The sequence below is a fragment of the Lutra lutra genome, chromosome 6 (assembly GCF_902655055.1).
Source record: "Lutra lutra chromosome 6, mLutLut1.2, whole genome shotgun sequence".
Classification (NCBI taxonomy): domain Eukaryota; kingdom Metazoa; phylum Chordata; class Mammalia; order Carnivora; family Mustelidae; genus Lutra; species Lutra lutra.
Window position 1 is genome coordinate 144,840,961 of NC_062283.1, and position 13,475 is coordinate 144,854,435.

General features: G+C 43.5%; 1 protein-coding gene across 3 annotated transcripts in view; it reads left to right on the forward strand.

Annotated features, from left to right (window-relative positions):
- TULP4 (TUB like protein 4) overlaps positions 1-13,475 on the forward strand; it is a 230,203-nt gene that overhangs the window by 28,224 nt on the left and 188,504 nt on the right. Inside the window, exon 1 of one of the 3 annotated variants that reach the window (XM_047732851.1) lies at positions 2,899-2,986. The exons of the other annotated variants lie outside the window; for them this stretch is intronic. The gene's annotated coding sequence lies outside the window, so the exon portion shown is untranslated. Of the gene's footprint in view, positions 1-2,898; positions 2,987-13,475 lie in introns of those variants that run through there. 3 annotated transcript variants of the gene reach the window in all.

The following is a 13,475-nucleotide window of genomic DNA, read 5'->3' on the forward strand; positions in this document are numbered from 1 at the left end:
ACGAAGTTCCTGCCCACAGCACTCAGGGTCCCTCGGGCAGTAAGGGACTGAGCAGGGAGCTCAGAGACTGAGCTGTGTGCCACGCCAGCCCTGCGTTGTAGTGTGAGTCTCCCCTGTGCACACACAAGGTGGCAGCTCCTCCGTTTCCTCTCCTGCATCTGGCTCTGCAGAACAGGGCTCCAGGTTGCTCTCTTCTCCTTCTGACCACTGAGCAGCTTCGAGCCGGCCCCGTCGCCTCGCCTCTGGATCACGGCAGCCTCCTGCTGTCCTTCCACTTCCACTCTGGGCCTGGCCCGCAGTGCTGGTCCCGACGTGAGAGCCGGAACATTTCGGTCTGCTGCTCAGCACCGGGCAGAGGCTTCCTGCTGCTGTCAGAATTAGAGTTGAGCTCCCTTCTGTGGCTGACGAGGCCCCTCCTAACTCTTATCCTGTCCCCCGGTTTTCTGCTTTGGGCCCCCCCACCCCTGGTCTTTTTTCACGTCCTTGTGTGTGCCAGTCTTCCTGCCTCTCCGCCCCGCCGTACCCTGGCTGCATTGCTTCTCTGGTCTGTGTTGTGGTCCCTTCTCAGAGGACCTTCCCTCCCCGCCCCTCGGAGGGCCCTGCTTTCTCCTTGGTGCGCCCTCACTGCCAAGGACAAGAACCTTCTGTGTTTGTCTCTTCCCTTTGGCTGTTCGTCCCTCATTAGAATGTAAGTTCCTGGATGGCTAGAGCTCAGTAAATATTTGTTGAAGGAGTAAATATAGATTAAATTTTAGGCTGCACTAGAAACCTAAATTTTCCCTCTTTCAGAAAATGTGTTCAAAGTTCCAAAGGGCTGAATCTTCTATAGATAGGAACACAACGCTTTGCTACGTTGTAAGAGCTTGTCCAGTTCTGCAGCTTCTGGGGCTCCCGGTCTACAAGAGTCCAGGGACGTTTACACCTGCGTTTTCCGTTACTTCACTTTCAGCCCGACCCATTTGTCTCACGCACCACAGAACTCGACCCTCGGGAGACCACTGCTGCCCAGCATGATGGTGCTGGCGTTTTTGTAGTCGGTGGAAGGAAGCCAGGCAGGGGCGCTCTCCCCACAGTGAGGGGCGGAGCATCCGAGTGTTTGGCTCTGTCCCTACCAGGGAATGACCATCGGATAAGGTGACCTTTAAGGTCCCAGTGCAACTGTGATCAGCTCTGTTTCTTCTGGCATTGGTCTACAGATCGAAGGCCAAGTTGAGACATTTGGATGGCCACAGGCACAACTTGCTTAAGCTCTCACTTGGTGCCCGCCCTGTTCCTCCGCAGCTCTGTGCCGCTGTCCCTAGGGCTCTTCTGGAACTACCTTAGCTATACAGGGGCTTTAATGGCAAGTTTACTTTGCTCAGTACTAATTCTCTCAGGATGGGGTCCAAGAAAATGTGTCTTATGCACATCCCTGGAGTAAGCAAAAAGGAATTTAGGCTAATTTTAGTAAAAAGGCAATAACTGTTAGTAAATTAATTAAGATCTTGTTTGTAGTTCTGTTGTGGAGGACAGTAAATTATCAGCTTATTTAAGACCCTGTGACTTCCAGAGAACTGTCATTCTGTGTCGGTGGAAGTACTTAGTGCGGACGGGCCCCTACTAGGAAGCGTAGGAGTGAGCCGTGCACACATACTTGCAGAATTGGAGCGTGTTATCTCTTACCGCAAGTAATGACTGTAATGAACCAGGGAGACCTTTCTTCTAAAACAACAAAAACAGTATGTTCTTAGTTGACAATGGAAGGGTAAACGTGACCTTAGTTAATGACTGCTTCAGCTGTTCTCTGGTCCGAACCTCATGGTGTAGACAGGTAATAGCCAGCCAGCACGGATGGTCCCAGCCTGGCCTCACTCACGCCCCATGATACTCTTTCCCAGCATTTGTTTTTCTTAAATTTGGACTAACTGGGAAGTGATGGGGGTAAAGCAGCGTCTTCTCCTCTGCAAATGTACAGAGGTGTTTGTGTTATGCCAATAGGCAAGGCCCAAGTTACTAGAATCTTCAGGTGTTGGTTCGCCTGTCTTTCCCTGGTGCCGAATGTCACCTTTAACAGCCCCTCAGTTTGGGAGGTCAGGGAAATGAGAGTCCTCACAGACAGCGAAGGGTATGACTGGGGAAAGTACTGCTGGTGTGACAGCCCCAGTACGTTGTGGGTTACAGTGACTCGTGGACTGACCTGCCTAGCAGCGATGGTGCTTAAGACATGACTTCTTTAGAATTAACTAGAGTTCTGAGGAATCCATTGACAAACAGACTTTAACCCGCTAGCGTGTGGGGTAGCTGGGGAAGTTTGTGCTGGGGCCCCAGAGGCAAGGATAGGCCTTGGCTGCTGTGGCAAGAGCAGCAGCTGGCCTCCCGCTGTCCTCTCTGGGAGTGCTCAGTGGGCCGCATAGGATCTGTTTCCGGTGTCACACTAGGCCTGCCCACTCTGACTTCCTGGTGGCTTTTATGTGGAAGCTGTTACTCTGCACCTGAATATCAGACCTTCTGCCGGGACACCTTAGGATGATTTGCAGGCCGTGCAGAGGACACTTCTGCAATGCGGAGAGCCTGAATGCGCTCGCTCCTTCCTGCAAGAGTCTCAGGTGTGGGGGCACCGGGAATATTCTTTTTTCTTTTCTTTTTCCGAAAGCAGTAATCTTTGTAGGCTTTCTGGGCCATCTCAAGCTTGAATTCTGCTTTCTTCACTCACAGACTGTCCTGTCACCTCTGTCACCTGATTCCTGACTCTCTTCCCACTTGTTTGATACTGGAGCCCGACTTCATGTTGGGCCTTCTGGGCAAGGGGTGGAGGCAGGTGTGGGCTCTCTTCCTTTAGTGCTAAATTTAGCATCCCCAGCGGGAGTGACAGAGCTTTTAAGGGATCTTCAATCTGTTGGTTGTCAGTCAAGTGGGCTGCCCTGTATTTACTTGAGATGCGGCACTGGGGGAATGTTTTCACAGCTCCTGGGAGACCCAGAGGTGTCCTGTCTTGGCGTATGATACGGTGAGTGGTATTGACAGTCCTACAGCTCTGTGAAGCAGGAACCAAAGGTCCACACCGCACCTTTCCCGTTAGTTGTTTTGGTATAGTATATTTTGGAGTGTTTAGAGAAGAAATGAACAATAAAATAGATTTTTTTGACTCCTTACTTTGAATGTAAATGATCTAGCACTTTCCAAAAATGTTTTTTTTATTAGAACTCAAGATGGTCTTCTTGCTTGTGTTGATTTGAAGTGCTTAATTTTAAAGACCTATGCTTTGATCTTTCCTAGGAAAAAGTGAGATGTTACTTTGATAATACCTTTCACCTGGCTTAATACGAGGAAATTTTTGTTATGGGTTTAGAAGAACAGTTGCTCTGCCAGTGAGTTTTTTCTTCTTGATCATTTCACCCATTTTATTACTCTCTTTTGTTTGTAATAGATGTCAACTAGTATTTGTTTGATCCTGATTTTTTTCCCCCCTTTTAAACATCTAATTGAACAAATACTTCTGGAGGCCCCACTCTCTGAGAGGCACTGTGTTAGGAGATTCAGACATAAATCACAGTTTCTGTGTTAGGAAGTTGTGTGAATGAGGTCATCTTTCCTTTACATGGGAGTCTGGGGGGTTGGTGTTCAGAGGACTGGACATGGTTTTTGATAATGTAGAACAATTAGTGATTGTGAAGAATTTAAATCTTGGATATGTTTTCTTTTTTTTTTTAAGTTATTTTTATTAACATATAATGTATTATTTGCCCCAGGGCTACAGGTCTGTGAATCATCAGGCTTACACATTTCACAGCACTCACCATTGCACATACCCTCCCCAATGTCCATAACCCCCGCACCGTCTCCTTACCCTCCCACCCCCCAGCAACCTTCAGTTTGTTTGTGAGATTAAGAGTCTCTTATGGTTTTGGGAGACAAAATATAAAGGAAAAATATATTTATTTATCTTGTTTGGATATGTTTTCTACCATCTAGTTGAAACCTTTAGAAGATGCCATTAAATTTACATATAAACTGCTTTAAGATTTTTCCATGATTTAGCTCAGGCCTGATAGAAAGATGTGATCTTTCCTTTCTCTGTTATATTATGACCTTAATGTCGGGGGAAGATTATAATATAGAGCTTGGTAGTAATATATCTACATTATATACTGTATACTCTAAGTGTACAGTACCCTCTCTGTGTGCATGAGGAGTCCTCAACACATGGCGTATTTAAACTGTGCAAAAAAGTAGTTTCAAATGACTTCACCGGTCTTTAACTTTGGATAATTACAACAAAAAAGAGAAGAAAATGGCTTGTCTCCCTCTCCCAGCCCAGTCATTTGATACTGGTTTAACTGGGACAGCATCCTTGGCCTGTCTCCTTCCCCTGCCCTCCCTTTTTTCTTACTGAGACATACTGCAGACCTGGTGCTTCTCTTCCTAGAGCTTTCAGGCACAGACGGTACTTGGCTTGGCTTGGAATTCAGCATGTGAACCTCTTGACCTCTGCCTAGAAGGTCATTCCCTAGACCATACGGCTGTTATTTCGGAATGCTGTTGTCAGGTGGTGCCTCTTTAGGACCAAGCCAAATGTGTGGCATTAACTAGGATGGGCAGGAGTTGCATCGTGGTGGAGGGAAGACTCACTTTCTCAGTAACTGAGGAGACAAAATTGACAATTCAGTAAGTAGGAGAATGGCGTATTTTTCTCTATATATTCTTTTTTCTTTATCTTATTTATCAGCTTAAATGTTGTTGAAAAGTAAGCCTCGGTGTGAATTTTAATTAGAACTGGAGTATGACATTCGTCTTGTGGCAAGACTAATATGAATACATTTAACGAAAGGAAACCTGAGATATGAAATGACTGAAATAATGTGCTTTTTATTCCATTGTATTTTGGGGGGGAGGATGTTACTTTTTTTTGTTTTTTCTTGAAGATCTATTTATTTATTTTATGGGAGAGAGAGAGTATGCAAATGTGGTGGGGAGGGAGAGGGAGAATCCCAAGTAGACTCCCCACTGGACACCAACCCTGATGCAACCTGGGACTCGATCTCACAACCTGAGATCATGACCTGAGCTGAAACCAAGAGGCAGATGCTCAACTGACTGAGCCACCCTGGTGCTGGGTGTTTTTATTGATATTTTAACCCTGGTCATTTATTACCTTATCCTCCCTTGTTTTTTAAAGTCATCTTTTCTTTGTTTTCTTCATCAGGAGTACCATTTTCTTGACATTTTGGAATAAGTGGCAGCCTAACTGTAGATTTTATTTTTATAATGAAGACTGAGTTCTTAAAGAAATTCTTCACTGAAATTAAAAACCACTTCACACCAAAGGAGAAAACCATGGTTAGAAGAACCCACTGCACAGTTTGATTTCACACTTAAATGGTGGCCCTCGGTGCCTCTGTAGCTGTGAAAACTGTTGGCTCAGTCCCTGGGGACAGAGCTCAAAGCCCTGCTGTCCTTAGGAGGGTGGCTAAAGTCAGGTGATTAACTGAAGATATGATTTTGTATTTGAGGCCCTGAGCCATCTTCAGGTTGGCAGGAGACAGTCTTACGTTCTAATGGTATTTAAAGGCGCATTCTTATCGTGCAGTACACATTTTAACTGTTCAAATTGGGAGAAACACTGTCATTTGTCACCTAAATTAGAAGGTCAAGGCTGTATTTTATTCATAGTTTCTACACTACTTTGCACAGAAGCTGGGATGTAGGGCGGTCAAGTGTGTGTTCAGTGAATGAATAGATGGACAGATGGAAGGGTAGATGAGTTTACTTAGTTTTAATTTAAAAATATTTTATTAAAAAAAAACAGCAATAGATATCTTATGTAAAATCTGAGAAAAAGCCACTTTTTCTCCCAGTTCCTTGGGCACGTACCTGGGAGGGAAGTGGACCATCACATGGGGCCCGGGGGAGCTGCCGCAGCTTGGGAACGTTCTGTGAGGGATATTCAAAAAGGTAGAAGGAGGGCGCCTGGGTGGCTCAGTGGGTTAAGCCGCTGCCTTCAGCTCAGGTCATGATCTCAGGGTCCTGGGATCGAGTCCCGCATCGGGCTCTCTGCTCAGCAGGGAGCCTGCTTCCCTCTCTCTCTCTCTCTGCCTGCCTCTCCGTCTACTTGTGATCTCTCTCTGTCAAATAAATAAATAAAATCTTTAAAAAAAAAAAAAAAGGTCGAAGGAGAAAGAAATAGAATCTCATTTGTTTCCATGCATTTTACTAGTATCTGAGAGAGTTAATTCAGATTTTGGGCTCCCAGACTGAAGTTCCTGCCTTAATTTCCTGATTTATAGAACCAGCTTAAACCCTGAAGTCTTTCTTTCCCCATCCTGATTTTTATTCTTTCATCAGTCCAAAGAGATGATGGGGACAGGTGGCAACATTTTATGGGTAATAAGGGAGGCAGGGAGATGGAGTACATACCTTAGAGCCATTAATCTTGTTCATTAACTAGTTTGATTGAGAGTCTTCCTTTTTAGGAATGATGGGAAGGGCATGTTCTGTGTCTATTCGATCTATAGTACATTTTGGACCATATTATCCTAGCTCTCAAACAGTTGCTTTTTCAGAATTACCATTAGTGTCGAATCTTTATTCGTACCTGCTGTGGGAGATAATTACAAATCCCATCATGCGTTTGTGTGGGGTTGTTTAGACATCATCCTTTTCATCCTCCGCTGGCTTTTCTGTGCTGCTTTAACGGTGGCTTGTTTCTCCTTCAGCTTTCAGTGCTAAAGAAAAGCTGTCTTTCCTGTTTCTTCATTTCTGATAATAAGGTTTGTTTTTTGTTTTTTTAAGATTTTATTTATTTGACAGAGATCACAAGTAGGCAGAGAGGCAGGTAGAGAGAGAGGGAAGCAGGCTCCCTGCCAAGCAGAGAGCCCGATGCGGGGCTCGATCCCAGGACCCTGAGATCATGACATAAGCTGAAGGCAGAGGCTTAACCCACTGAGCCACCCAGGTGCCCTGTTAATAAGATTTTTGTCAGCCATCCTGAGTCTCCTTTTGCTTTGATGGCAGGCATACTGAAGGCCAGGTTTTTTGTGCATAGCATTAACATTTTTACTGTCTCCATTTTCTTAACTGTTTCTCCTTTTAAAATTCTGTTTTATAAGATGATAATCTTATTTTGTATGTGCTTTTTATAAAGTGCTTTTTTCTGGAGAGAGTCATGTTTTTTATAGATTCATTAAAACAAACTACATATTCATTAGTCATTAAATACTCATTTTGAGTTTATGCTTGTTGGTACTACAAGTTTTTTCCCTGCTAATTCTGGTCAGTTTTTCTTTTCTTTTCTTTGTTTTTTTAAGTAGGCTCCCACGGGGCTTGAGCTCGCAACCCCTAGATCAAGATACGAGCCGAGATCAAGAGTCAGGTGCTCAACTGACTGAGCCACCCAGGCGCCCCAGTTTTTCTTTCTTATTTCTTCTTGGCCTTGCTCAGTATCTCCAAATGTATGTGTTCACGTACTATTATATTTAATCTTAAGATTGTGGTGAAAGAACTTGAAGGAAATAGAGCTGATCTCTTTCTTCCGAAAGCTAAGCTTTTGATAAATGATTATGAATCCCTTCTGAGAACCTGGGTGATATAAATCATTGCCTGAACACAAAACTCATGTTCATTATCTCCAGCTCTGATTATAGCCCTTAATTGAAATGTGGTTTAAGGGAAGATTTGGATCATTATCCTTTTCCCTGCTACCCAGTATCTGCTCTTTTAGTTGAAGTAACACTGTTTTCTGGGGGAAGAGTGTTACTCTACTGATCAGGTGGAAGCACAGTGGAGATTTAAATTCCTTGTACATTTTCTTATGTTTTATTTGCATACCTACTCAACAGTACTACAAATGTATTGAATTTTCCCTTCCACTTTTCTTTCTTCTTGGTGTTATTGTAACCATACCTGTGGGCAGCAGGCAGCTGGAACCTGCAGGGACACAGACATCTTTCTTGAGGAACCCATTTCATAGCAACCATTTCTGTTTTGAAATCTTGTAACTATTTCATATATAGAATGTTGTATTACTTGCACATCTATGGAGATACGCGTCTGTAAGTGCTGAGATGTAGCGGTGTGACTATGGGTCCTTCTTCAGCTTCCTTGAACTTTATATTGCCAACTGGTAACTCTCTGGTTATTGTTACAATAAAAGGAAATACTAATTAAAAATCTTGAAGCATTATGCCTTTAATAATTGAGGCCAAGCCTTTGGTGATGGTCCACTTATTCTCCAATGTGAATAACCAAATTCCTGTGTGAAACAGCTCCGTGATGTAGAATGCGACATGATTTGGCCTGTGCTCTGAGTATCCCGGTAGCATAGCACAACTGGTAACTTGTTTCTAATAATGGAACATCTACTTCATCTCATTTTATGTACATCGTTTCCACTGCCATATCTCCTACTTTTCTCCTGTTCTCTGCTACACCTCCTGCCTGAATTTGATCTAACTCTGGATCTGTGTGCTTGTCATTTTTTTTTTTATTTTGTAAGTTCTGCATACAGAGATAGTACTGTATTCCTGAATTATCCTCTTTAATTGGTGGGCGGTCCAGTAAATATAAACATTGTGTTGTTTGCTGTCCAGTCATCCTTCAGAACTTCTTTCCTAAGTTGAGGTTGGTCTCCTTATCATTAGGAAGTCAGCTGCCTTTTGTCTTCTGCCCCTGCCGCTCTTGTCTTGCCACACCAGGGCTGGCCTCCTTTCCAGCCAATCCTAGCCTCGCTCTCCTGTTGACTTCTTGTGTTTCCCTCACCCATGCTGGGCATCTCCTACTTTGATTGCTTACCTGGTTTCAGCTCTTGCTCACGTTGGGGACGATTTCTAAACCTAGACGTGAAGGTGAAAGGTGGTAGAATAAGGCCTCTGCTCCTGGAAATGAGGCTGACTGGGTATTCTGGAAAGAAGAAGGAAAGCCTTCTTGCTGTAACCACTCCCGGTAGAAATACTGGAGAAGATAAACACCGTTTTATAATCTTTATTACAAGAAAGCGAGAAACTCACAAGTGGGGAAGAAGAGAATGAGGAGTGAGCATTCTTGAGAGAAAGAGGAAGAGTGGGAGGCTCTGCTGATAGTGGGCTCCTGGAGTCCAGGGATATGGAGTTTAATAACCTCTCTGAAGGGTGAGGCTGGGCTGAGGGTCTGGAGAGAACACCCATTAGCAAAGGGAGGAGGCTTTTTAAAAAAGAAAAAAAAAAAAACAAACTTTTTTTTTTTTTAATGGAATCTGTTGGGTTTTTAAATTTATGTTATCTATCTATGTTACCTATGTGGTCTAGAAAACCACAGGCTGAGAAACTCATCTCAGTACTTCTGGGTTGGAAGTACCTAAGGGCTTGGCAGAAGTAAACACAGATTCGCTCTGGAAGAACGATGCCCTCAACCCACTGATTACGAGCTCTGGAGTACGAGCAAACGAAACATTACTAACCATAGAAGGAAATGAGCCACCACGAATAGGGTCACCTTAAAGTCGATCGTCGTGTGCCATTTGTTCCATCCATTCACCCACACATTCCTCAAGTTTTTATACATCATTCGTTATATACTAGGTACTATTCTCAGCAAAGTTTTTCCCCTGGGGAATGGGAATTGGGTCGTGACCTGAGGATTCGGTACATTTGGCTCAGGGCCCTGCCCTCTTGAGGGCTCTGAGTCACTGCCAGAAAACTCTGGTGTTTGGCTGGTCCCGGTTGAAAATGATTATGTTAGTACCTTTATTTTACAAGTGAAAAGATCGAGACCACAGTGGTCGGGTAATCTGCCCAAGAGGAACCTCAGTTCCCTTGTCTGTAGAATGGGGGTAGTATCTACCCCAAAACGGAGCTATGACAGTGAGAGTATAACTAGCATATCATCTACCACAAGTAGGCCTAGTCGTCCTTCTCCATCCCTCAGATAGTCTCAAATAGCACAGAGACTCAGTCCTCCCGATTTTCAGCCCAGATGCTTTTCTTTTGTTGTTTGACTCCACAAGATCTTTATTTGTCCAAGCCCATACAGAGTCCCACATTTTCACTATTAATTGTTCTATGATCATTTCATGTTTATTAGTTTTGCTGCCATGGGTAGATTGTGAACGGTTTAAAAAGTCCAGGGACCAGATTTTGTGTTTTATATACATATTGTGTATTTATATGTATATAATCTAGTCTTGGGTTGGTTACTTGGTAGGTGTTTTCTAGTACTCATTTATTGTGACTTGATTAAGCACGTAATGCCATTGTTATGAGGAAATAAAAATTTTATTTTCTTCTCTCCAGAGAAGTCACTGTGGTCCTTATGTGAGAGTTTTGGCAAAATAAAAAAATGCTTTTGCTGTCTGCCTATGAAGTAGACATCTGTATTCTGCTCTCTCTGTCCCTGATTGCGGAGATCATCCCCACATGGTGTTCTGCTGTAGTTTTCATTACGATGCAGGACTGCCCATTCATTCAGCGCCAGGGATGGTCATCAGTGCTGCTCATTGGGCTGGGGCTCCCTCTGGGTGCTAACACTTACAGATACCCCACAACTGCTTCTGTAGCCCCAAGCACATGTTTGCAACTACAGATGTGTCCATCTGTATGGGAATAGGGTCATCACCTAGCTCTGGTCCTTTGCCTCCTTGCCATCCGCCCCGCCCTCTGCCCCAGTGCCAGGCCTAGAAGAACTGTCGGGCCTGCTTTCTGTGTCTGCGCTGTCCATCTGTTGGCTGAGGGTCAGGCACTCCTGCTTACCATTGGAAGCAGGGAGGAATCACTTGGAACTGATCCCTCCCGTAGAACCCATCTGAGGCTGGGCCAGAGCCAGGACTCTGTTCTCTGTGCAGTGGCTGGCTGCGTTTCAGCCATCCATTTGAGCCCTTTCTATATGAAAAACATGAAAGTGCCAGGGGATTATTTTTGCAAGCAAAAAAGATGGCAGCAGATGTGAAAACAGATTTACTCATCATGATGTAAATTGGTGCTTTGTTTTTATTTTTGTTTAACAATAAATAGGTATTCATGAAAATATTTGGCTGTAAAAATTAAGAAAAATAACAAATTGCGATTATCTATTATAATCCAATTCAGTATCTTTGGAAAGAACTTCAAGTTGTAAGTTAAAAATTTTACTGAAATGTATGTTACTATTGCAATAAGCTGAAAAAGTTTTGAGAATCCACGAGACATGTTAATATTCAGATCTGTTATAATCACTTGTACCTGTTTTGTGTAGATAGCTACAATAGTTTCCAGGAACTGGAATGTGGTAGGGGAACTAATGTACAGTTGTATGGCCACATCCTTTATTTTTCTCTGGCATTTATTTTTATGTTTCTTCTTTTTTACAAAGGGAGTTGTTTGCATTTTGTGTTTGCTCTGTGACCGGGAGGGTAGTTTCTTCACTACACCTCAACTTGTTTGCTCTGGAAAACGCGCTCGGCCATGACTGGCTTGACTGGCCTGCATTGCCTTGCAGCTGGGGGAGAGGTCCTGTGTGGCTGGTGTTCCTGGTCAACGTCATTGTGGTGGTACGGCCTGAACACTGCTCAAGGGTCACTGTTAGGAGCTGGGGACATTTTTAGCTACACTGAAGTTTATATTATGATAGTATTTATGAAGGCGCCTGGGTGGCACAGTCAGAGGAGCATCCGACTCTTGATTTTGTCTCAGGTCATGATCGCTGGGTCCCGAGATGGAGCTTGGAGCTGCGCTCCCGCTCAGCAGGGAGTCTGCTTGAGATTTTTTCCCTCTGCCCTTCCCCCCTCCATGCACCCGCACAACCTCTCACTAACTAAATAACAATGGTTGGTATTTCAAGACCAGTTTTACTTGTTATGTAATTATATTTGACGTATTTACGTCATCCAAGACTATGGTGTTGGGATGATTGGAACTTAGCCTTTTAAGAACCCCCAGATTTTTAGCTTTTTTAATGGAAACATTTCCAAAATAAGCAATTCCCTTTTTAATCAGAGGATAATGAATATAATAGAACCTGTGATTTATCATTTAGGGCTTTCAGTTGATTATTTTGTGAGGACACAGACTGTTGTTCTTGGAAGGGTTTGCATGTTGGGCTTCTTCCTACATTTAATCGTCATTCCCTTAGCAATACTGAGTTCTTATGTTGGTCTGGAGATTCGGTGAGAAGACGTATTTCCTTCTCTCAGAAGATTGACCACATAATAGGAAAGATAGACCAGGACAAAAGTCTTAGGAAGGCAGGCTGGGGGTATATATGTTTGGGATCCAGACAGATCTGGATTCAAATTACAGGGTGAATGAAATGTATTAAACTCTGTGAGGCATTTGTGTCACCAGAGTTGTGCATGCATGAGTCTGTTTATCTCTGCATGTGGCAGTGGGAAAGATTTCCTGTAGTTTACTGGCCTATGAAAAAAATATAATTTATAATAACATCCTTGAGAAAGCATTTTTTTTTTAAAGATTTTATTTATTTATTTGACAGAGAGAAATCACAAGTAGGCAGAGAGGCAGGCAGAAAGGGAGAGGAGGAAGCAGGCTTCCTGCTGAGCAGAAAGCCCGATGTGGGGCTCGAACCCAGGACCTGGGATCATGACCTGAGCCGAAGGCAGCGGCTTAACCCACTGAGCCACCCAGGTGCCCCCTTGAGAAAGCATTTTTATTGCTTTATAGGATCATTTGTTCCTAGGGGAAAACATTTTTTAACACCACATATAAATAAAAGCACTTTTATTCAATTGAATGTACATTGGTTGAGTACTTACTGTATACAGTGTAAAAGATGTCTTGACCAACAGGCATCCAGAAGTCCTTACCCTTAAGTAATGCCCAGGCCAGTGGGGAATACAGGGGCCCAGATTCCTGCAGTGTGGTGGAGAACTGAATGAACAACTCAAGAAAGATAGAAAAGTATACTGTGAAGATTAAAGAAGAGAAGTCCATGCCCAGTAGGGAGACGCTGGCAAGGATGTGTGGAGTGGATATTTTTGAAGATACATCTGGAAAGATGGCTAAAATTGGGGGATTTGGAATTAGCTTTGCAATCAGCAGGGTAAGTTTGGGGCTTGGTGTATAAGCACAAAGTATACTTTGAAAGGAGCATAATTTTTAGAGGTCAGGATGGAAGATAGGCTGAAAAGTTAGGTGTGGGTTTCTTCTGTGAAGAGCCCTGAATGACAGCCCAAGGAGGGTGTCCTTAGGCAGAAATGAGATCCAGTGCTGTGATGAATGCTGTTCCTGTGATGAACTCGATTTGATCACAATTTTCTTTATATGCCATTTGACTTACTAACGCTTAGTTTAGGTCTTACTCATGAGTGATAGTCTTTAATTGTCCATTCTTGTACTCCCCATATCTGATTTGGTATCAAGGTATAGTAGCCTCCTAGGAGTAGTTGTGGGTGTTACAACTTCTGTTCTCTGGAGGGGTTTCTGTAGTACTGCTGTGGTCTGTTCCTTGAGTGGTGGTGGAACTTACCTATAGAATATCTGGACCTGGTGTTTTCTTTATGGGCTGATTGTAGACTACTGAGTCCCCATTGTAAT